Genomic DNA, 25,412 nt, shown 5'->3' with positions numbered 1-25,412 from the left:
GAGTTGGGGGTGATGAAGGTGGGGTAGGGCCTGGGGAGAGAGGAGTGCGTTGAGGGCATGGGGGCTGAAATCAAGAGGAAGAAAGCACTTGGGGTCATTACTTCCTGCCAATTTCAGTTTCAAAAACAAATTCCTCCCACTTGCCAACAGCCCTCAACAAATTCTCATTGTCAGAATGAACAGTTATCAAAAGTAGTTTCATTTGAGAAGGGTTTTTATGATACTAATAAAACTTTAAAGCTTCTCACTGCTGATGAATGTAGCTTGGGGGGAAAAAAAAGTCTTAACAATATACGGCCATTTGAACAGCCATAGTTATCTAGGAAAATCACAAACCAAAGCGGAGAGAAAAAAACAATTATTTGAGCCAATACTGAGTCAAAGTCCAATCAAGGAGACCAGCCAGGACAGTAGATTTAAACCAGACGGATGTAGGTCTGCGACTGGGTGGATGCAGGGAAGACCTCCAAACGTGGTCTGAGTTAAACAGTGTGAGGAAACGCTTAGGGTTGTCAGCTCGGAAGCAGAGTCCAAGGGAGCAGTTTAAGACAGCTCCGTGGAGTCCTGATTTACTGAGATCTGACTGCTAATAATTAGGCCAGCTTAGACGAGAGCTTGTACTAGCTACCGTGGGGGAGGACGCAGCCACGGTGGCTGGGCTCTACCATGCTGTGGGCTGTTCTGCAGGGACAGAATGTTTCCACTTGCTCTACTGTGCCCTCTTGCTACGATCACTGAATAAGAAAATCCTGATGGGGAAGAGCAGAAGTCAACTCACTAGGATGGTTCCCAGGCTGTCTGTGACTGTTGGGAGAAACGACGGCTGTGTGTATTTAGATCCATGGCCTCAGAGAACCCAAGATGTGCTAATGCTCCATGAAGCCTGGTGCAGCTCTAGAACTCAGGGTGGCTCCAGCTCAGAAACGTTTCAACTTCCAGGTTTTCCAAGGGCAGGTCGGGTGTGGAAAGGGTCTCCTGAGACAGAGTGAATGGAAAATGCAAGGGAACTAACCAGAGTGTTTAGGCTGTAGTGCGTTTCATTTATTTATCGCTTTTTTTTTAACTTTTTATTTTGTATCAGGCTATAGCTGATTAACAAACACTGTTGTGATAGTTTCAGGTGAACTGCAAAGGGACTCAGCTGTATATACACGTTTGATCCATTCTCCCCTCAAACTCCCCTCCCATCCAGGCTGCCACATTGAGCAGAGTTCCCTGTGCTGCACAGTAGGTCCCTGTTGGTGATCCATTTCAAACATAGCGCTGTGTACATGTCCATCCCAAACTCCCTAACTATCCCTTCCCCCTTTCCTTCCTTCCGGCAACCATAAATTCATTCTCTAAGTCTGTGAGTTTCTTTCTGTTTTGTAAGTTTATTTGTATCGTTTCTTTTTAGATTTCACATGGACCTAGAGTGTCAAACTGAGTGAAGTGAATCAGACAGAGAGGGAGAAACATCACATGAAGTGCAAATCTGAATCATCACTGCCATCCTCCCAGTTTAATCTGCACGTGTAAGATCCCCTGCAACATCCGCTTCCTAAATCGTTAATGTTGGGGTCAAACAAAATCTGACCTCTAAGCTGTTTAGTCGTTTCACTTGGATTTGAAGGAGACTGTTTGTTCAAAGCTCATGTTCTAAACCTGTCTATGATTTTTATCTAAAGTCAGATTGCCATGGTTTCAGCACATTCTGGTTTACTTAGTAAAATTCGGCCCTTGTGAAATTGGCTGCAAATGAAGTACCCCATTCCAATTTTAGGCATAATCTGATTAGTACTTTTCAAGCTATAATAATGAGCAGTGAATACTCAGCATTTTATTAAACTCTTTTTTTTCCCCCTCTTTCTGGCTCAGAATTCAAACCAAGCTCTTTCCAGTTCATCATTCTATACCTTTCCAAAAAAAGATGGTCGCTTTGGAGGTATTTTGCCACACAACACCCTTATTAACAGGCTGTTGCTTGTGACAATTTACATAAACCAAGTGTGCATCCCTCTGCTATGTATCCTAAAATATCCAACAACTTCCCTGAATTTACACCAACCAACAAGCATGTGGATTTTTTTTTTCTTTTTGGTATTTTAATGGTGAAATATGTTACTTTGCTAGCAAACACACCCATGCCATCTGTTGGGTGAGAGGAAGGCAGTTTCTAAGAACAATTAGGTTTAGTTCTGGGTGTTCAGCTAGAGAGAGCCACAGTCCACCAGTTGTGAAAAGAAAGAAATTCTGTCCGCGCTATTCTCTCTCCCTTTCTAACACGGACCTTACCTCTTGCTACCGGCTCTCTTACATCTCTTTCATCTCCATCACCTCACTCCCTTTACGCTTTCATCCTCTTTCCCTCTCTTTTTCCTGTTTGTTCCTGACCATCCTTCCAAGTTCCATCTCATTAGGGGGATTAGTAAGACTTGGCCTGGCAGACACCACCTTCTCAGAAGGGCTATATGGATGATCTGCTGAGATTACTGGGAGGTAAGTGGTCCCTGGAGAAAGGAGGAAAAGGAAATGAAGGCAAAAAAAGGCCACTAAGAAATGAAATTTTTGGCAGGCTGAGGGCCTGGGGGCAAGGGTGGAGGGGGTCTTACATTCTGTTAACAAAACAGGTCTTCCAAAATAAGGTTTAGTAGGAGCTGCATTCTAAATGTGTGAACACTACAGGACGGCCTTGGTCAGCATTTCTCAATGTAGGATAAACTCGTCCTTCTAAGACCTGACAACCTGAAAAGAGGGAATAATGAATTTAAGGCCTTGCTCAACAATTACATTAGATTTTTGCAGAGACTTAATTAGCATCGTGTGTTTGGAGTAGGTCTGATTCCAGAGGTAGGGTCTGCAAAGGTCACAGAGCAAGTTGGCACAGGTCAGAATGTTCACAGGCCCCGGGTCTAAAAGGTGATGTTACCAAAGTTCCCACATTTCAATCGATATTTCGTGCCATGGGCTGCTCAGTGCAGTGGACCAGGGGCTAATAAACTTGTCCTTATACATAAGCCGACGGATCATGTGACTCTGTCTGGGCCGGGAACCAAGGCGTGCTATGATTTCAGAGACCGGGTTCTTATCACCTGGGGAAGAGAGACACGCTCTGCTGACGTAAGAAAGCGAATAAATCAACCATCCCCGAGACCTGCAGACTCCAAAATGAAAGGAGAAAATATGCGTGCAGTTGGTTCACTTGGCACCCATTAGAGCTAATAACTAATCATCCTCGCAAGTTTCGAGCTCAGAATGATCAAATCTGCAAAGAAAACAACACCCGTCCACTTTTACACTCCACTGGAAGAGGCGGTCCCTCGCGGCAGGCGGCACAGTCTCGCCATCTGGAGAATGAATCGAGTGTGAAGTACAGTACAGTTTGGGACCAAGCTCCGTGGCGGCAGCTCAGCAGTCAGTTCATTAGTTCCAAACTTGCAGGGATTAGAGCGGCGTCACTTCTTCTGTCGGAAAGGAAGAGACAGACAGGACCCGAGGTGCAAGGAGGATGGTGACAACCAGGAGGAGCCCCTTGGGCTTCTTTATAAAACTACAAAGTATAAACACACCCAAATAAGTGTCTTAAATAATAGCATCATCACAGTTTCATAACATCTGAATTAGCACCTTTCTCTTCTCCTACCCGCCCTCCACCACCCCTTGAACCTTGTCTGTTAACCTATAGTTTGTTTTCAGAGGAAATCGCCAAGACAACCCTGAATGCAACAGGAGCAGAGGAAAAGCCATGTGGTCGAAAGGAGATTTGGGAATTAAGAAATACAGAAGGGTTCCCAGCTCCAGAGAGATGCTTAATCTGTGTGAACTTTTTAAATGAACAATTAATATTCTTATCCTACAAAAGGCAAATCACCACACCACATACCCAGAAACACTAGTGAATTGTCTTTTCTGAATTTGTCCAATTCACCTCACTTCCATTTTGTCTAATTCATCAAATGATGTCATAAGCATGGACTGGAACAAATTTGGGGCAGAAGGCCCTGATTAGCATCTATAGCTATAGATTAGCATCTATATGAAATGATTTTTTGGAAAATTTTGAGATCGATTGGTTTAAAATAAAAGGTTCTGATGCATTGTTCCATTTAAGGATGTTCTTTTCCGTGTAAGTTCTTTTTAAACATTAATATTAGAAAACAGAAGTGCCTGTGACATAAACAAGTCATCATTAGTAAATTATTTTATTTTTCTGATAAATATATCATAATCACAGAGACTGTTGTACTGACTGTATTAGAAAAAAAGACAAATTTTCATTGATTACTGCAACCTGGTAGTGTTTCTTCGGGTAAGGTGATACTGTTTTATTTTCTGGCCCATTGTTTTTCCCACATGGAAAAAAATCTTGGTTTACCCAGGTTTTTTTGTTTTGTTTTGTTTTGAGCTGAACCATGCAGCATGTGGGGTCTTAGTTCCCTGATCAGGGGTTGAACTCATGTCCCCCGTGATGGAAGCACAAAATCTTAACCACTGGACTGCCAGGGAAATCCCAAGGTTTGTCTATTTTCAAAAAAAGAAAATCTACAGCAATACTGAACATACTATAAGTTCCCTGGCACAACAGGGAAGCCTGGTGTGCTGCAGTCCACAGGATCTTGAAGAGTTTAAGTGACTGGAGTGACTGGACTGAACTGGCTTAAAATTTCATTTGTTGATAACACCAAAAGCACAGGTAACAAAAGAAAAAATAAACAAATTGAACTTCATGAAAATTTTTAGATGTTGTACATCAACAGAATAAAATCAATATTAACAGAATAAAGACACTATCAATAGAATAAAAAGGCAACCCATAGAATGGGAAAAGATATTTACAAATTATATATCTGATAAAAGAATAAATATTCAGAACATATATGGAACTCCTAAAACTCAACACCAAAAAACCCAAACAAGTCAATTCAAAAATAGGCAAAGGACTTGAACAGACATTTCTCCTAAGAAGATGTACAAATGGCCAATAAGCACATGAAAAGATACTCCATATCATTAATCATTCAGTTCAGTCACTCAGTCCTGTCTGACTCTTTGTGACTCCATGAATCGTAGCACGCCAGGTCTCCCTGTCCATCGCCAATTCCCGGAGTCCACCCAAACTCATGTGCATCGAGTCGGTGATGCCATCCAGCCATCTCATCCTCTGTCGTCCCCTTCTCCTCCTGCCCCCAATCCCTCCCAGCATCAGGGTCTTTTCCAGTGAGTCAACTCTTCGCATGAGGTGGCCAAAGTATTGGAGTTTCAGCTTTAGCATCAGTCCTTCCAATGAACACCCAGGACTGATCTCCTTTAGAATGGACTGGTTGGATCTCCTTGCAGTCCAAGGGACTCTCAAGAGTCTTCTCCAAAACCACAGTTATTAATCATTTTTTTTTTTGAAAGTCGATCAGTTGTGTCCGACTCTTTGAGACCCCCCCCAGACTATACTGTCCATGGAATTCTCCAAGCCAGAATACTGGAGTAGGTAGCCTTTCCCTTCTCTAGGGGATCTTCCCAACCCAGGGATCGAACCCAGGTCTCCCGCATTGCAGGCAGATTCTTTACCAGCTGAGCCACAAGGGAAGCCCTATTAATCATTAGGGAAATGCAAATTTAAACTACACTGAGATACCACTTCATACCCATTAGGATGGCTACTATCAAAAAACCCCCAGAAAAACACAAGTATTGGGGAGGATGTGGAGAAACTGGAACTCTAGTGCACTGCTGGTAGAAGTATAAAAAGGTACAGCTGCTACAGAAAATAATAAGGCAGTTACTAAAAAAATTAAAAATAGAATTAACATATGATGCAGCAATTTCACTTCTGGGTATACACCCCAAAGTACTGAAAGCAGATCTCCAAGAAATTATTTGTACATCCATTTTTATAGCAGCATTATTCACAGTAGTTAAAATGTGGAAGCAACCCAAGAGTCTACTGACAGAAAAATGTGTGTTAGTCGCTCAGTTGTGTCTGACTCTTTTTGACCCCATGGACTGTAGCCCACCAGGCTCCTCTGTCCATGGGATTCTCCTGGCAAGTATACTGGAGTAGGTTGCCATTTCCTTCTCCAGGGGATCTTCCCAACCCAGGAATTGAACTCAGGTCTCCCTCATTGCAGGCAGATTCTTTACTGTCTAAGCCACCAGGTACTCAGACAGAAGAATGGACAAGCGAAATGTGTTTAATACATACAATGGAATGTTATTCAGTTTTATACAGGAAGGAAATTCTGACACATGCTATAAGATGGATAAACCCTGAAGACACTGAGTTGTAAAATAAGCCAGTTACAAAAGGACAACAATGTGAATGTACTTAATAATCACTTAATGGTACACTTAAAAATGGCTATGATGGGGCTTTCCAACGGTTAGGAACCTGCCTGTCAGTGCAGGGGACACGGGTTCAATCCCTGGTCCGGGAAGATCCCAGGTGCCACGAGGCAATGAAACCTGTGAGCCCCAGAGCCTGGGCTCCAAAACAGAAGCCACCACAATGAGAATCCCGTTCACCGCAACTAGCAAGTAGGCCTCCCTCACTGCAACTCGAGAAAGCCCTCATCCAGCAACAAAGACTCAGAAGAGCCAATAAATAATAAATATTTTTTAAAAAGAAACACATGGTTTAAAAAATGAGTATGATGCTGAATTTTAAGCGATGTGTGCTTTATCACAATAAAAAAATGAGGAAAATGTTCATTTACTGATTTCACCCCACAAGTTACTACATTCTAGGCACTCTGCTCTGAAACTGTAGCTGTCGGTACAGCAAAGTTTCTGATGTGTTTTTTATGAGAGATTCTTTAAAACAGGTTCCAAAATGGAAGCCAAATCAGCTTCCATTCAAAGGACCGAAAAGGCTCAGGATGTGTATGAGGGCGTACTTTGGCATACAAGTAGCTCTTTAGGTCTCTGTTTTTAATTCTTCTGGGTATATACCTAGGAGTTGAATTGCTGGACCATTTAGTAATTTTACATTTAACTTTTTGAAGAACTGCCAAACTGTTTTCCATAGTGGCTGTACATTTTACATTCTCATCAGCAATGTAGCAGCGTTCCAAATTTTTCCACACCCTTGCCAACACTTATTTTTCATTTTGTATGTTTTTGATAATAGCCATTCCTGTGGGTGTAATAAGGTATCTCACTGTGGTTTTGATTTGCATTTCTCGAAAGATTAATGATACTGAGCATCTTTTAATGTGTTTACTGGCCATCAGTACACGGATCTCCCTTGACTTATGATGGAGTCACGTCCCGATAAACCCATTGCAAGCTGAAAATATTATCAGTTGAAAATGCATTCAATACACCTAACCTACCGAACATCAAAGGTCAGCCTAGCCTGTCTTAAACGTGCTCTGAACACTTAAATTAGCCTACAATGGGGCAAAACCATCTAAACATGAATATCTCATGTAATTTATTGACTACAGTCCTTAAAAGTGAAAAACTGAATGGCTGTCTGGGTAGAGAAGGGTTGCAAGTGTATCGATGGTCGACCTCAAGACCACTTTGCTGACTGGGAGCTGTGCTTCACTGTCACTGCCCAGGATCACGAGAGAAGATCAGATCATGTAACACTTGACCAGGGGAAGATCAAAATTCAATATTCAGACTATGGTTTTCATTGAATGTGTATTGCTTTCCCACCAGGTGGACCACTGTAAGTCAAGTACCATCTATACCTTCTTTGTAGAAAAATCTAGTCTTAAATTTTTAAAAATGGGTTGTCTTTTGATTGTCAGATTATAAATGTTTATATATCCTAGATAGTAAATCCATATCAGATATCTATGATTCACAAATATTTCCTCCCCTTCTGTAGGCTGTCATTTCACTTTCCTGACGGTGTCTTATAATGCACAAAAGTTAATTTTGCTGAAGTCCAATTCATCTGTTTTTTTCTTTGGTAGCTTGTGCGTCTGTGATCATTTTGTGATCATTACCTAAGCCAAGGTTACCGAGATTTACACCTATGTCTTCTTCTAATAGTCTTACAGTTTTTACTTTAACATTTAGTTTTGATATACTTTCAGTCTACACATTTGTATTCAGTGTGAGGTAGGGAGGCTTGTGATAGTTTTATTTTGTGGTTTCAGTCCTCATCGTTCAATAAAATACAATGAAAATTCCTTGGAAAGAAAAAACTCAGGTGGAAAGAAGGCGCTTACTCCCCTGGGACTCTTCGCTCAGCTCTGCCCTCGCCCCTGACTGGAGAGGGGCTGGTGTTTCGCCTTCCCGTTCCCAAGGCCCTGTCCATTCCACATCACCATTCTGCTAGCTCTTCCTCTTTCACTTTGCCCTTTCCCCACCTGATAGCTCAGTTGGGAAAGAATCCGCCTGCAATGTGGGAGACCCCAGTTCAAATCCTGGGTCAGGAAGAGGGAGACCTGGGTTCAATCCCTGGGTTGGGAAGACACCCTGGAAAAGGGAAAGGCTACCCACTTGAGTATTCTGGCCTGGAGAATTCCATGGGCCGTATAGTCCATGGGGTTGCAGAGTCAGACACGACTGAGTGACTCTCACTTTCACTTCACTTACACTTTTCCCCATCTGCTCCGAGTGGATTTTCCTCAACTCTACATGACAGGCCTCGTGTGTGCATGTGTGTTTCTGAGGACCTTGCCAGACTGCCCCATGAGCCTCTGAGGGACCTCAAACCCACACCCATAGGGAAATGTCAAGCTAGTCCTGAGAAGGTGTCCTGCATGGGCAGAGCTGTGTTTTTAACGTTTCTTGTTAACTTTGAGATTTAATAGTGAGGCTTTGAGGTACACTTTACACACAACACTCTGAAAAAACAAAGTATTTGCTTACTAAAGGCTGGCATAGCCTTTCTCAATGTCAAGAACAGCGACCACACTCATGTGACTGGAGCTCTGGAATCTACAAGTTCACAGCTCTCTCCACTCATTATTTGCTTTGTTCTCACTCACTGCTTGTTCTTAGCCTCAGAAGGGCTGTGGTATTTCTGTGTTCCAGCTGTGCAGCAGGGCACAGGGAGCCATGAGATTTGTTCCAAGTGGACTATTGGAGGGAGGAGGGAGGAACGGGGGCTGTGACTGCTCTCTCCTGGGGGTGAGGGGGTGCTGGGCAGCGGCCACGTCTCCACGATGGGAAGGATCCGGAGGGCAACTGTACAATGTCTCACACGTGAGGTGTTTTATGTACTGAAGACCAAGCTTCTAGATACTTGAAAACATTCCAGTTCAGTTCAGTCGCTCAGTCCTGTCCAACTCTTTGAGACCCCATGAACTGCAGCACACCAGGCCTCCCTGTTCATCACCAACTCCCGGAGCATGCTCAAACTCATCTCCATGGAGTCAGTGATGCCATGAAAACATTTAGATAACTGATAGGGTTTGTCCTTTTTAAAAAATGACTGCTTGTGATTCTGAAAAGAACATTTCCTGAATATGATTCTCACATTTCGACCCAATGTCCATGATCTGGAGCAATTAAAATTTCTTAACAAGTAGGATAGGAATCAGTCAAATGTTATCCACCATGCTGTGGACAAGCGTGGAGGAAGGCAAAAGACACATGTCACTTTATACACGCATGCTAAGTTGCTTCAGTCATGTCTGTTTTGTGACCCTGTGGACTGTAGCCCGCCAGGCTCTTTTGTCCATGGGACTCTACAGGCAAGAGTACTGGAGTAGGTTGCCATGCCCTCCTCCAGGGGATCTTCCTGACCCAGGGATCGAATCTGCGTCTCTTTCGTCTAACCTTCTTTGGCAGGCGGCTTTTTTACCACTAATACCACCTGGGAAGCAAGTCACTTTATACTGACATGTAAATCAATGCAGGAAGGTATCACCCAGTTGCAGGGTCACAAGGCCCATAGGATGAGAAGTGAAATAACAGTTCGAGTCAGTGGCACAGACATTAGGATGTGGGACTCAGAGGCAGGAGGGGACACTGCGGGCTGAGAGCAGAGGCGGGGCAGTTAAGGGTTTCTGCAGGTGCAGAGGAGAAGGGATGACCCAGCAGAGAGCTGGCAAAGGGCAAAGGGCAGAGGCAGGAAGAGTGAGTGCATAAAAGGGCGGATGATCAGTACCTGTGACCTTAGGAGGGGAGGGTCCGTGCCAGGAGACGGACAAAAAGCCAGGAGATTCCCAAGCCAGCAGAGGAGAGCCCAGGATTCAGGAGGCCCTGTTCCACCGGGGGAGGAAAGGGTGATGGGGTGGGTGGGACAAGGGTCACAATTCAGGGGTGACTTCCCTGGTGGTCCAGTGGTGAGGACTCCAAGCTTTCCGCTGCAGGGGGCACAGGTTCCATCCCCGATCTGAGAACTAACATCCCCACGTGCCGTGTGGTGGAGCCAAAGTAATAATTATAATAATAATCATGGCAGTTCAGTTCTGCTTCCACAGCAGAAGCTGTCCGGTGCTCAAGCATGGACTGCGAGAAGGTCCACCCTGCAGCCCCTGAGCACTAAGACAAGGATCCTGCTTGAGGCCGCCCTGCGCATGCTCGGTTTAGGGGGTGGGGGCACGCGCTTCCAGGGAGAGAGGGTCTCGGGTCCCAGAGCCACTGTTTTTGCCTTCGGAATGGGCGTTTGTACGCATTCTAGGATCTGAGTGAGGGGTGTCACAGTACCTTGAGAGCCCTTGAAAGCGAAATGGAAAGTACACGTGGGGCGGGAGGGCCAGCCCGCCGCCCTCCCCGCCCCCTCTAATTGGTCTCTCCCCACCTGGCCTCTGTCGGAGAAGGTGGCCTCCTGCCCACCTTGTGCAAAGCACAGCCCCAAGCAAAGCTGCCCTCTCCCTCTCAAGGGGCTCTGTTTGTGTTGGGTTGGAAGAGGTAATTAACTGTTTTGGTTTAAAAGCCCTCCTGCTGGGCTGCAGTCTGCGTGGGAGAATAAAAGTAAACAAGTGAAAGGAGAGCGTGTCATCAAAGGACTCTGCCCTTACCTGGCTTCCTTATAAGGATGAATTCGGTGCTGCCTGCCACAGGTGTCACGGATTCCCCACACAGGCCAGGGCCACGGGTCTTACATTCTTTTTTTTTTTTAACAATAAATTGAGAGCGATCGGTTCATAGTTTAATGAGGCAGCCTTGCCGTGGTTCCACATACGCACCAGGTAACAGCCATGTCACCTGAATCCTGGCCTGAGCAGTTTTACTGTGATGCCAACATATTCTGGCCGATGACTTCCTTTACCTCTCAAGCCAACAGTGAGATCCATGGTTAGAAAGGGATCCAAACGGTCTTAATGTAAATATCAAGAAACAGTTTTCTTACGGTCCTGATGAACCTATCTGTAGGGCAGGAGTAGAGACGCAGAGGAAGAGAACAAATTTGTGGACATGGTGCGGAAGGAGAGGGTGGGACAAACTGAGAGAGTAGCGCTGACATATATACCCTACCATGTGTAAAGTAGATGGCCAGTGGGAAGCTGCTGTGTTGCACAGAGTTCAGCTCCACGCTCTGTGATGATCTAGAGGTGTGTGAGGGAGGGGAGGGAGGCAGGCTTGTGAGAGAGGGGGTGTATGTAATACAGAAGTTGATTCACTCTGCTGTGCTGCAGAAACTAACACAGCATCGTAAAGTGACTATGCTAGTTTAGTCGCTCAGTCATGTCCTTCTCTTGAGACCACGTGGGCTGTAGCCCGCCAGACTCCTCTGTCCATGGGATTCTCCAGGCAAGAATACTGGAGTGGGTTACTGTTTCCTTCTCCAGGGGATCTTCCTGACCCAGGGATCAAACCCAGATCTCCTGCATTGCGGGCAGAGTCGTTACAACTGAGCTAGAAGGGAAGCATACTCCAATTTAAAAAAGGATAGAGAGTCCAGAAAAACACGCACCACACCCAAACAAATAGTCAACTGAACTTTGACAAAGGAGAAAAGATAACTCAGTGAAGAATGCTTAATCTTTTTTAAAAAACAAAGAACAGTTTTTTCTTATAAGCCAATGCTTCTTCATTTATGGGGCTTCCCTGATGGCTCAGTCGGTGAAAAATCTGCCTGCAATGCAGGAGACCAGGGTTCGATCCTTAGGTCGGGAGGATACTCTGGAGAAGGAAACGGCAACCACTCTAGTATTCTTGCCTAGGAAATCCCAAGGACAGAGGAGCCTGGTGGGCTATAGTCCATGGGGTCGCAAGAGTCGGACATGACTTAGTGACTCAACTTCAACTTCTTCAACTTTCTTTAATTAATTATATGGAAGAAAACATTCATTTCCCTGCCCATCACCAAATTTTGGAGGCAGGTGGGGCTTTTTCTCTGTGAGGCTGCACTAAGGCAGGTTAGGATGGAGCTTGGCTGCAAAACTGCCTGAGTCAGTGCCAAGTCCTTCAATATCACTTTGCTAAGGTGCTGACACGAAGGATCTTGTCTCCATAAGTAGGAAGTTATAAAAGCTTACAGACAGAAGTATAAATGTCTAATGATAAGGTACAAACAACTGTGCAATTAAACAGACTAAGCTAATGGGAATTTGAGCTGGCTATGGGTTCAAGGTCTTGACTCCTATTCTGGGCAGAAAGCTCTACCCCCGTGGCAGAAGAGTATCCCAAACAGGATTCTTTCCATTCCTTAGTGTTAATTAATCCTCCTGGCAACTATGAATGAAGAAATCAAGTAACTGAATAAGCTCTGGGATGGCAGAAACAGAATGTAAAGAAGTATTTCATGCAGTACGTTAAACTCACTATTCTCACAAACCGCTTTTAAGGTAGTGAGGCTTCACGGCTAAAAGGAATTTTAAAACTCCCCACACAATATTACCCATTGGTTCTACCTTTGTTTCTTTTGATTTCTGTTGCTCAAATGTATACTCGCAACCTCATTTTTTAGTAGCCGATCATTTATTTTTCATGGCTTGTTATTGTTGCTTGTCTCGCTTCCTAGTTATTTCCCAAAGAAAGTGGTAATTCAGAAAGAGTTTTTTTCTTTTGGGTAGCAGATGTAAAAGTATTATATTTTAAAGGGTAGAACTTTTCCATCTTATTCCTTATACATTTTATTTTATTCTAAAATCAATGAGGAAGGGAATTCTCTGGCAGTCCAGTGGTTAGGACTCTGCATTTTCACTGATGGGGCCTGAGTTCAATCCCTGGTTCGGGAACTAAGATTCCAAAAGTTGTGAGGCACAGCCAAAAAAAGAGAAATCAGCAAGGAAAGAAAAAGAAAAGAAAAATACAGTGTGCAAACTGAAAGAATGGAGGGTGATGATAGCCATCAGAAGATTCTATTGTTATTTCTATAATTTTGTTTTTATTATTTTGCCACACTGTGGGGCATGCGGGATCTTAGTTTGCCCACCAGGGATTGAAGGCGTACCTCCTCCAGTGGAAGTGCAGATTCTTAACCACTGGACCACCAGGGAAGTTCCAGAATATTCTATTTTTCAAAAGGCAGATTCTGCCCTATGAAAACTAAGCTTTGGTTACAGTGAAGAACCCTTCTTCAAGGACCAGGCTGCATGGAGGTTTCTCTCTGCTGACTTTACTCCACAAAATGGAAACCATGGAGAGAGTGGCAAAGCCCAGCGTCATCTTCCCTAGCTCACGGACACTAGATCTTCTATAATTAAACGTTTTCCTCGAGAAAATGCTAATAAAACAATGCAATGGCTGGCATTGCCACACTTGGTTTTCATTGCGTTTTACACCTTTTCCTCTTGCCAGCTCTTCACGTTGACTTTCATTCCTTCACTGGTGCCAGGCAGGCTCACTGTGGAACCACTTGGGTTTTCTTCCCTCTTTCTGCACCCGGTGAATTTTCATAAAGCATTTAACGTGAGAACAAGCAGGTTAATCTGCCGTGCCGGTGAGCCAGGCTCTCGGAAGGCCCCCTGCAACACTGCCATGTCTTGGCGTCAGAGTCAGAGGCCTGGGTCCCAGTGGTGGGGACGCTTGCCAGAGCCTTCTCTGTGCAGACACCAGGTGTGATTTAGCATAACAGATTGTGCGGACGCTCAGAGGCTCCTGTAACCCGTGCGTCAGAACCAAATCGCAGCTTTCATGCAAGATGAAGACGAAGAGTCTCGTGGGCTAGACATTCTGCCAGGAAAGGCTTCTGGACATAGAGGAAATGGAGAACCACCCCCGCTCCCCGCCCCCGCCCTTGCAACAAATGCCTGGTTTCAGGAACACTGACGTACTCCTTCATTGTGTCAGTTCAAATCCCCTGTCAAATCTCAATGCTATTTTCCTCTACTGACAGATAGGCAATGAGAATCAAAGATTGTTTTTCATATATAAAGAGAATACGCAAAAAACAGAATTATAATGAAATTTAAAAGCTCACTGAATGCAGGAGATTTCTACAGTGGTCCAGTGGTTGAGATTCTGTGCTCTTAACGCAGGGGCTTGGGTTCAATCCTTGGTTGGGAAGCTAGATCCCACACGCCGCAACTCAAAGAACCTGCGTGCTACAACTAAAGATTCGACATGCTGCAATGAAGACTGAAGATCCTGAATGCCACAGCTAAGGCCTGGCACAGCCAAATAAAGAAAATAATAAATAATTTATATTCTAAAAAAAGCTCACTGAATCCAGCCTTTGCTCTACATCAGCTGACATTGACTCCAAATGCTGATGCTCTAGGTGTCAGCTCTCATGGCAATAATTAAGGAGATTGAGGAGGACTCCCAGGGAAGAGAACTTCCCTGGTGGCTCATACGGTAAAGAGTTTGCCTGCAGTGCAGGAGACCTGGGTTTGATCCATGGGTCGGGAAGATCCCCTGGAGAAGGAAATGGCAACCCACTCCAGTATCCTTGCCTGGAAAATTCCAAGAACGGAGGAGCCTGGCAGGCTACAGTCCACGGAGTCGCAAAAAGTTGGACACAACTGAGCAACTTCACTTCACTTCACTTCACTTCCCAGGGAAGAAGCCAAGCCTGGTGGCCAGCACAGTGTAGATCCCAAGGATGAGAATAACAAGCTCCCTGAGGACGACAAGCACAGGGAACCTCGAGAAAAGGACAGGCTCCAAGTAGAGGCACAGGCTGCCCCCATAGGGAGAGTGGCTGCAGTCACCCAGAAGACAATCTTAGGACAAACTTAGCAAACACGACTGCTGGAACTACCTGCCTTTTTGTCAAGATCACTGCCACAGGGCAACTTACTGCTCAGCGACGTGCAGTGAGTTACTAGAGAGAACCAGTGTGCTCCAATGCTGAGCAATATGGCTTTGGAATGGTGTCTGTGTGCTCAGACATCCAAAGTCCCTTGAAAACAATGATGTACGGGCATACACGGTTCAAAGGACTTGTCTCTCATTTGCCATCACAGCACTCCTGACGTGTAGGCAGCGCAGGTATTATTACCCACGACTGTCTGAAGAATGTGGGATTTATCCAGAGATTCCACACTAGTCAGCAGTCAAGATGAGGATGAACTCAGATGCCATGCTTCCAATCTTGTGCTCTGTGTATAGAACTCCTCTTTGCATATTTTATAGACTCTGATTTACCCAACAGCCTATAATCAACTATTTGTGTTCTGTTTAAACTCAGTTGATTCTGTAGTTGGCTACCAGGAGTCCTGGCCAATACAGGGATCATATACACATGCAAGATCCCATGTCTTGTTCACACGACAGGTAGGGAATACCTTCTGTACAGGACAATCTACATAATCATGTGTAATGACTACAGAGTCTTCTGTTGCATGGGTATGCCATAATTTATCGAATCAATCCCCTTATGATTAAGATTTAAATTTCCCCCAATTTTTTGCTATTAATTCACTCATTTTATTCAACAGATATTTACTGAGCACTCTTCATGTGCCAGATACTATTTTAGGTAATGAAGACAACAGCTCCCTGTCTACATAGAACTTACATTCCGGTTAGAAAACAACTAATAACCAAGTAAACTAATGAACAAATGCAGGCTATGAAAAGATCTAATAAGAGAGCAGAATTTAGCAATGGGACAGCTGTATATGAATATCAGAGAACATTCATCTTAGAGCACTTGTCTGAATAGTCCCTTAGGATAAATCCTAGAAGTGCAAATGTAAGGTCAAAACACAGGCTCATTTAGATACCAAAAGAGGGCCATGAAATTCTGTCACAGTCCTCGTCTAAACTGGCTTTGAATCCAGCAAGTCTAGGTTCCAGTCCCAACTTGGCCAGTGACCGGCTCTCTAAGAGACTGAAGAGGCTCCTATCTACTGCACATCTCTGCACTTCAGTGTCCTCATCTGAGAAATGGGGGCAATAGAAGTGCCTGACTCAGGAATTGGTAAGGATTGAAAATGATGTGACATAAGGGGTTAATAATGTTAGATGAAAAAAAAAATACTCATTTAAACATGTACACTAAAATTGCTTTTTTAAAAAGGGGTGGGGCTTCCCTGGTGGTCCAGTGGTTAAGAGTCTGACTGCCAGTGCAGGGGATACAGGTTCGATCCCTGGTCCGGAAAGACCCACGTGCTTTGGAGCAACTAAGCTCATGTGCCGCGAGGACTGAAGTCCACACTCCAGAGCCTGTGCTCCTCAACAAGAGAAACCAGCAAACGGAGAGGCGCAGGCACTGCAAAAATACATAAATGAGGGGCGTACAAATTTAAACTCCCGTTTCTTGGTGCCCAGCCACTTCGGGTTGGTTCTGAGCTCAAACTAGCTTGACCTGTCTGTTTTCCAGAACCCAGCATCCACACACCAGACCTGCACCCAGGTGAGGACTGGAATGGGACCTCATTCCAGTGGCTCTCATGTCCCTAGTGCTCAAACCAAAGGGAAACGCAGGGGGCTGGTCTCCTGGTGCTGAGGAGAGTCCCCAAAGAAGCCAACATACTCACGGATGGCGGGGCAGCCTGCCTCCCGAATCTTAGACCTTTCATTTTGTAAGAAATCAGATCTTACGTACCAAGTCTACTTTCCTATGGGCGCCATGGCCTTCTGTTGGCTGGATCCCTCAGCAGGGCGGGTAGGTCTAGCGTGCTCATCGGTACTTGATAAAAACCACAAATAGCAACCTGCTGAATGTTTTCATTTCAATGTAGAAACTCCAAACTGGAATCTTGACCTGGTGCCTTGGCAGCACTGGAAGGCCACAGGTTGCAGATGGCAGATGACTCACTGCCCTCTGAAAAGGTCGATGCTGTTGGTCCAAAATGTGACCACGTCCCACTTCTTCCTTTGTCCATCTGTTGTGGTCTAGGAGTGACAATTTTAAAGTTTCAAATTTGGACTGTATATAAGCTGATTTCTCAAGCCACATCCAATATGGTTTGGCAACCAGTACTACTCTGGTGTGGTTTGACCAACAAGGTAGTAAAGAACATGAAGGTGTCTGTCTTCTTCCCAACTGTATGCACAGGTCACCTCCATTCAAAGACTAGAGAAGTCTGTCTGACAACAAACTTCCTCTCCAGGGTATTTCTCAGCTTCGATATAAGTCTGAACCCACCAGTTCACATTCATCTCCACAGTTACCCCTGTCAGTCTTTGCCGTCATCTACTGAAATGACTTATCTATAATGTTGGGTTTTTCTACAGCATGTTGCATCTATTTAATGTGTTTATTTAATTGAATAAAAAAAGAAGCAGAAGTAAGGTAACGGTGGGGTCTAAGGTGGGTTCTATCAAGAGATCCTCTTGAGGTATAGAAGGAGAAACCAGTGGTACAAACTGGGGGTCAGCACCATGGTAACAGAGAATGTCAGGAAGATCCAAGACCAGTATAAGGTAAGTGCTTTCACACTCTTCCTACTGGAAAAATCAGCCATCAAAGCTAAGTTGCAAAATTGGATTATAAAAAACAAATAAGCATACAATGTGTTGCTATTTAAAAATAATTGTTTGGAAATAAATAAATCCAATATTGTCACAGGGCTTCCCTGGTGGCTCAGTGGTAAAGAATCCGCCTGCAATGCAGGAGGCATAGGAGACACAGGTTGGATCCCTGGGTTGGGAAGATCCCCTGAAGGGGAATATGGTAACCCACTCCAGTATTCTTGCCTGGAGAATCTCCATGGACAGAGAAGCCTGGTGGGCTACAATCCACAGGGTCACAAAGAATCGGACACGACTGAAGTGACTTAGCATGCACGCAATATTGTCACAAACACTGTGAGCTGTTCACCCATAATCGTGAGCTAGCAAATTGAGTATAATAACAATAACAATATAATTATAATACATAATATAATCAGTCCAGTTCAGTCACTCAGTCCTGTCTGACTCTTTGTGACCCCATGAATCGCAGCACGCCAGGCTTCCCTGTCCATCACCAACTCCCGGAGTTTACCCAAACCCATGTCCATTGAGTCAGTGATGCCATCCAACCATCTCATCCTCTGTTGTCCCCTTCTCCTCCTGCCCTTAATCTTTCCCAGCATCAGGGTCTTTTCAAATGAGTCAGCCCTTCACATTAGGTGGCCAAAGTATTGGAGTTTCAGCTTCAACATCAGTCCTTCCAATGAACACCCAGGACTGATCTCCTTTAGGGTGGACTGGTTGGATCTCCTTGCAGTCCAAGGGACTCTCAAGAGTCTTTTCCAACACCACAGTTTAAAAGCATCAATTCTTCAGTGCTCAGCTTTCTTTATAGTCCAACTCTCACATCCATACATGACTAATATAATAATAACAATATAATATCATATTCTAAATTTGAAATGAAAACTATATTGGAAAACAGTTATTATAAGATGTACTGAGACAGAGCTCTGAGAATATGTCAATAAATTTGGGCCAAATGACCAGAGAGTCAACTGTTTGATAAATGTATAATAAAACAGCAGAATTTTATTGATACTATTACTCCATGAAGCTGAAATACCCTAAAACAGAAAAACTAACAAAGAGCGTCAGTCTGGTACAGAAATGAAGATACCAAAACAAGCCAGGGATGGAGGTCTGCAACCCATTTCTCTGATACTGGGGTGTTTCTTTCTTACAAAAAAACCACAAAAAACCTTAAGAAAATGATTCATTCAGAAGGTGGGATTTCTACACAGCCATTACATGAACAAAAAATGTTGATCTCAAAAGAGATCCAATATTCCAATTCAATAATACTATTAATATTAATGCTGTTTTAAGTCGGCATTTTTGATTTTTATTATAGTAAGACTGATCACAATGTTACTAGAAAAAGAGATATCATAGCTCCTAATTAATGAAATACATCCTTTGACATATACTCTTCTGAAGTGTGTTAGTCCCTAAGGCCGCCATAAGCAATTATCACAAAGTTGGCTGCTTACAACAACAGAGACTTCTTTTCTCACAGCTCTGAAGACCAGACATTTGAAATCAAGGTGTCAACCGGGCCATGCCCCTCCCTGGAGAATCCTTACCTGCCTGTTCCAGTTCCCTCGGGCTGTTGGCATTCCCCATGGCTGAGTCAGTCTGATCTCTGACTCTCAGCCCATGTGGACTTCTCCTCTGTGTCTCTGTGTCGCTGGAACTTAGTTCCCATCTGGGTGATCTAGGATGGTCTCATTTTGACACCGTAACTGTATCTCGGAGAACCCTTTTCCATATAAGGTTGCCTTTATAGGTTCTGGGGATTAGGATGTGGACACATCTTTCGAGAAGCCACCAGTCAATCCAAGCACATTCCATGAACAGTGGAATGAAAGGTTCTTCAAAAGAGCTACTACCAAATCGTGTGTTAATGAAGAAGTCTCCCTTTCCCATTCTCTTAAATTCTACATTAAAGGTCCCAGTGCTGTCTGGAGCCATATTCAGGCTTCCCTGTGTCCTGTGCATCACTGCCTGTTCTTGTCCTTTATGGTTCTCGCTTCCACTGAAAGCACACGGTGAAGGAGAAGAGGATGAGAGTGTAGCAGTTCTGAATCACTGCTTTTAGGATATGTGCTTGGGTTAATGCTTTCCTCCAAGAAAGCTACTTTTAAACTTAGGTCTAGTAGGTATCATCCAAAGAACACATTTTTAGATGATTGGCTAAGGTCTGGAATCATAAAAAATACAATTTTAGGGATGAAGGGAGTTCAGTAATTATCCAGTCATTTCAGAAACAAGGAGACAAAAGTGAGATCAGTAAATCACTGGTAGTCATCAATGCGAGGAGGGGCAGAGCTGAGACTATAACTCAAGTCCTCTGATCCCCACTTAAGCGTCTTTTCACTTAATTCAGAGTGTGATGCAGAGCTCTCTCCTCTGTGGACCACTCAAGTTGGTAGCCTCATGGGTACCACCCAATGAAACAATCAACCTTCTGTGGACTGAACGTTTGTTCCTCTAAAACTACTATGGTGAAGCCCTAACCCCCAAATATGATGGCATTCGGAAGAGAGGGGTAGTTAGGTCATTAGGGTAGAGCCCTCGAATAGGATTAGTGCCCTCATAAAAAGAGACACAGGGCTTCCCTGGTGGCTCAGAGGTGAAGAATCTGCCTGCAATGCCAGAGATCCTGGTTCGATCCCTGGGTTGGGAGGATCCCCTGGAGAAGGGAATGGCAACCCACTCCAGTATTCTTGCCCGGAGAATTCCACAGATAGAGGAGCCTAATGGGTCCATGGAGTCACAAAGAATTGGACACAGCTGAGCAACGAACACTTCCACTTTCAAGAAGAGACATGAGAGAAGATTTTTCTCCCATGTGTGGGCATAGCAAGATGATAGCCATCTATGAACCAGGATGAAAGCTCTTACCAGGAAGCAAACCATCCCGCAACCCTCGATCTTGGACTTCCAGCTTCCGGACAGTGACAAATAAATGTCTGTTGTTTAAGCAACTCAGTCTACAATGTTCATGATATCAGCTTGAACTGATTAAGTCATAACCCAGTGAATATATTCCAAAATATTAACTGAATGTGTGCTACGGGCAGAGCTTGCACCCTCAGGTGAGTGAATGACTGATGGTGCCTGAAAGGCTGCCAAGGCTTTGATGCAGCTTTCACATGAGGGTGTTGGGATGACTCTTCACTCCACCCTTGGAAAAAAGTGAAGTGCCTAAGTTTATGTCCCCTCTTAGAACTGCTTCTTAACTTGTCAGGTATCATTGTTTGAGTCAAAAGCATTTCTTGGCCTAGAAAATAAGTCTCCTCATTCCTCTCTAGTGCTGAACTCTAAGACGAAGCAGGATCCTAAGATCAACAGCCTAAGCTTTTTTTTTTTTAATTAAAATACACCATTGTCCGTAAAATAAAGTATCATCTCTGGGGAACAGTAAAGCCATCAACTAGCTACTCATAAATGAGAGAGTCATTTTCTGGTGGACACAGTGAGCAAAAAAGACCCAGATGGTGGATCCTTTTGGCAGAGACTTATCTGCTTCGGCTGTCTAATACATTTCTTCACTGTGTTAATTCTTGCATCAGAACCATCATGGCAGTGTGCTTATTTCCAAGGAAGACGAAAATGGAGAGATTTTTGTCTGTAGGATTCTTGCCTTCCTCCTTCAACATGGGGGTGCCCTGTTCACTGCAGCAGGGGGCAACTGAAATGACCTGGATCGTTTGGTGAAAAATCTCAAAGCTCTGGCCCATGCAAGACTCAACATAATCTCTTCCCCATGAAACAGGAAAGGGGATTAGACTTTTTGGGGGTGGGGTGGAAGGGTGGGGGGGTAATATTTTACCTGGGCTGGACCCGAAGCCTGAGGAAGATTCAGAATTTATTTTAAAATGAATTTGGCTGCCTGGGTAGAGCATGTTGCATTGCTGCTGGCTGGAGAGTGAGTCCCGCGGGCTTGCGGCCCTGCCTCCTTTCATGAGGAATCCCTGCCAATCCAGGATCTGTGAACTGCTTCTGCCAGCCAATCTCTAATTCAGCATATGCACAAAGCCAATTTTTGGACACCATGATGGTGCCTGGCACCTCTGCGGCCCACCATGTTTGCAGAGCTCACAGTGAAATAAGTAGCTAGCAAAAGAGAGAAAAAAAAAACATGCCATGCAAAGGCTTTTGAAATTCACAGATAAATCGCCTATGTATTATACATGTATGTGTGTCTCTCTCCTGCTTTTCCAACAGAAACTTCCCCCACGCCTTTCCTTGTAGTTATTTCATTTAGATTTTCAGTCTGGGATGCACTTAGCAATAGTCAACACTGACAAAGATAAAACCCGGCTCCCCGCTGAGAACATCTGATTTTTTAAATGTAGAAATGCTGCTCTTTACAAAATAGGACATTTCCCTTTTAATTAGCTTCCAAATACACCCAAATAATTTGCAACTAGGAAATGATGCCATTTTCGAATACTTAAAAATAATTCCGAGGCATTGCAAAACCAATCTGACGAGAGGCACAAGCCAGTGAAACCTTCCGTTTTGAGACAAATTCAACTGTTTCTTTGGGACCAGCTGTCATAACCAGGGGCTCATTCACTTAACCCTCTGGCTTTGGTCACTGTTTTCTCTCAGAAACCCGTGTTTAAGGTGCACTTGCTGAAATATCTGGGAACAAGTAATACAGGCTCAATGCACCCATGTGGCTCTTCCTGCCTCCCTTCCTTCCATAGACTTCACTGCCAACCCTCCAGGTTTCAAACAGTTCTTCAGGAGACAAGGTAGTCGCAAAAGCTCTCTGGTGTCACATCACGCTCTTTGAAACCAAATACATGGACGGTGCTCGCCCTGCGATGTGCTGGCTCTGAGTCCCAAGGAGGGGCTTTTTGACTTTTCCTTGTGCGTCAGTTCAGTTCCGTTCAGTCACTCAGTCGTGTCCGACTCTTTGTGACTCCATGAATCGCAGCACACCAGGCCTCCCTGTCCATCACCAACTCCATGACACCAAATCTCTGGACAGAAGGGAGGGGAGAGCCATTTGATTTTCCAATGTGTCTTTCTCCCAATGCTTAGACGGTGACAAATGGCCAACATCTGGACTCTTTTGGTAAGTGACGTCCTTGCTCTTTTGGCCAGGTGAGCCATCGCTGATAGATTTGCTAAGTGTGGGGATGCATGAACCCTACCAAACTATACGTGAACCTTACCTGCTATGGTTTCTGTTGGTTTAAAAAAAAAAAAAAAGTCTGAGCCCTGCCCGTATAAGTATAAATATTTCAGGAGCTTGGCTGATGGCAAGCCTCGCACGACCATGTGGAAGCCAGGCGTGATTGCCCTGGCCTGGTGTGGGGCTCCCCAGGTGGCAGGGGCTGCAAGCGGGCCACGCCGTTGGTGGGGGGCAGACCTGAGTGCCTCCAGTCATTCCGAGTAGCCCCTGGGCTGATTGGTGACGAGGGCTGACAGGCTCCTGAGGGGAGGTCCTGTCCAGTTTCTCTCTGAAGCAGGCATGATGGGCCAGGCATGGGGTCCTGAAGCCGAGACTGGGGACTTTCTTGTGTGACTGTGCGTACATTCCTTCTCCATGAGGCCACACTCATGGTCTCTTTGGAGGCCCTTGGCTCGCCGGAGGATTACCATTAAGAGACGTCTGCTCAGCGGCGCCAGGTTCTTTCCCCGCCCCTCGGGGGCCAGTACGGTGCCTCCATGCGGCTTCACCCAAGCCAGACAGAAGGGCAGGCCACCAGGTCTGGGAATTAGAGAGGGCGATCGATATGTGTATACGGAACACAGTCACGGACAATTGAAAAGGCTTACACGTAACCCCACTGGGAACGGCTTAAAACTGAAGCCTGTGATAAGTGACTCACGGAACCCAGACCCTGACGAGGATGCCTGGGGATGACCAGAGGTGAGGTTCCTAACATCTGTGTTTCTCAGAGTTCAAATGGCTGGAAGTACGTAAACGATTCTAGGACTGGTTCTGCAAATAAATATACCTACTTAAAACAGGGAAGCACTTTTCACTTCTGAGTGATCCTGAAACCTTGAAATATGATTATCACTTCTTAAGTTTCATGTCAAAGGCAAGACCACTTCATTGAAATATAAAGCTTACTACTTCAGCCCCACTGTCTTTGCAACTGGAGACAAGTGCCACCTCAGTGGTATACTGAGGTTCTTTAGTGATAGGCATGTGCTCAAGTGGGGAAACCACCTAGGGGAGTAATTAGGGATTATAAAATTATGATAATGAAGGCAGATATGGGATTCAAATACAGATATTTTGAACTTCAAACTTCTGATAAGATATAATCAATAAGGATTTTTTAAAGTGTACTTTAGTTCTATCAGAGTTTAGTAGATTTTAGGAAGATTTGAATTGGATTGTAATTTGGGATTAATTTACATAGTTTGTTGTTTTACTAACGCAGCTGATTTTCCTAGTGTAAAGAAAACATCTTGTACCTTGGACCACTGACAGCTGGGTTTCTAATAGAAACCAAAAAAGGCAAACTCAAAATAGAGAAAGGTTGTATCGATCAGGGCTCTCCAGAGAAACAGAACCAAAAAGAGATAGAGAAGTGATAGACAGATAGATAGATAGATTCATTTTAAAGAACTATCTCATAAGACGACAAGTTCCAAATCCATCAGGCAAGTCGTGGGCTAGAAACTTGGGCAGAAGATGATGCTGTAGTCTTAAGGCAGAATTTCTTTTTCAGGAAACCTTAATTTTTGCTTTTAAGGCCTGCACTTGATTGGATGAGGCCCACCAACATTACCCAGGGTAATCTAATTTGTGTAAAGTCAACTGACTGTAGATGTTAACCACATCTACAAAACATAGTCCCAGGAATATTGATATTCATGTTTGATTAAATAACTGGCTATTATAGCTTAATCAAGTTGACACATAAGGCAGATCATCACAGTAGCTTTCTTCCAAGCTGTGAAAAAATAGTAACTGCCTTCAGTCCATGAAGATTCAGCCTTCTTTCTCCCTTTTGGAAGGGTCCAAGTAATACCCCATTATATGAGGTATGATCACTCGTGATCTGTAGCTCTACTGTTTTCCTCACCAGATACCCATTGGAGGAGGGTCACAGATCCTGAGCCTTGTACAGATGATGTGCAGAAAGGGGACTGGCAAACAAGCTGAAACGGAGGGAGGAAGATCTACCTATTTAGGTTCTACCAGTATCTCTGAAGCAGTTCCTCCAAGTATAGGCAGTACACAAACGGTAGTCTGTGCTGCCCATCTGACTGGTCCCTGGTACACGCATTCCATTACCATCATTCTCACCTAGTCACTCAATATGCCCTTTGAACATGGTGTGCTCTTGACATGTGAGATTATGAACATATTGTATTGGGTCAACAAGCCACGGGTAGTCTTATCCCAGAGAAACATAAGCTTCCTTCTCTGCTAATTATACTCTAAATCTTTCCTGTCATAATTTTTATTTTTGTAAAACATTTTAAACACAAAACATCCTTCATCTGTGTGTGCTTAGTTGCTCGGTCGTGGCTGACTCTTTGAGGCTCCCATGGACTGCAGCCCACCAGGCTCCTCCTTTCCCAGGCAAGAATACTGGAGCAGGTAGCCATTCGCTTCTCCAGGAGATCTTCCTGACTCAGGGATCTAAACCAGGTCTCCTGCATTGCAGGCAGATTCTTTACCATCTGAGCCACCAAGGAAGCCCTCATCTAAAGAGGACTAAATCAAAAGCAAAAAAAAAAAAAAAAATGAA

General features: G+C 44.4%; 1 protein-coding gene across 20 annotated transcripts in view; it reads right to left on the bottom strand.

The window, feature by feature from the left end:
• Window positions 1-25,412, bottom strand: part of CLYBL (citramalyl-CoA lyase) — a 257,987-nt gene that overhangs the window by 62,787 nt on the left and 169,788 nt on the right. For 4 of the 20 annotated variants that reach the window (XM_086330443.1, XM_086330441.1, XM_086330442.1 and 1 more), the window contains one exon: window positions 779-975. The exons of the other annotated variants lie outside the window; for them this stretch is intronic. The gene's annotated coding sequence lies outside the window, so the exon portion shown is untranslated. The remainder of the gene's footprint in view (window positions 1-778; window positions 976-25,412) is intronic. 20 annotated transcript variants of the gene reach the window in all.

This window comes from Bos grunniens, chromosome 12, assembly GCF_055505025.1.
Source record: "Bos grunniens cultivar Pamir isolate PY7600 chromosome 12, Bosgru_T2T1.0, whole genome shotgun sequence".
In the NCBI taxonomy this organism is placed as follows: Eukaryota; Metazoa; Chordata; class Mammalia; order Artiodactyla; family Bovidae; genus Bos; species Bos grunniens.
Note: the sequence above shows the minus strand (reverse complement) of the source record. Positions and strands in the feature narration are given on the sequence as shown.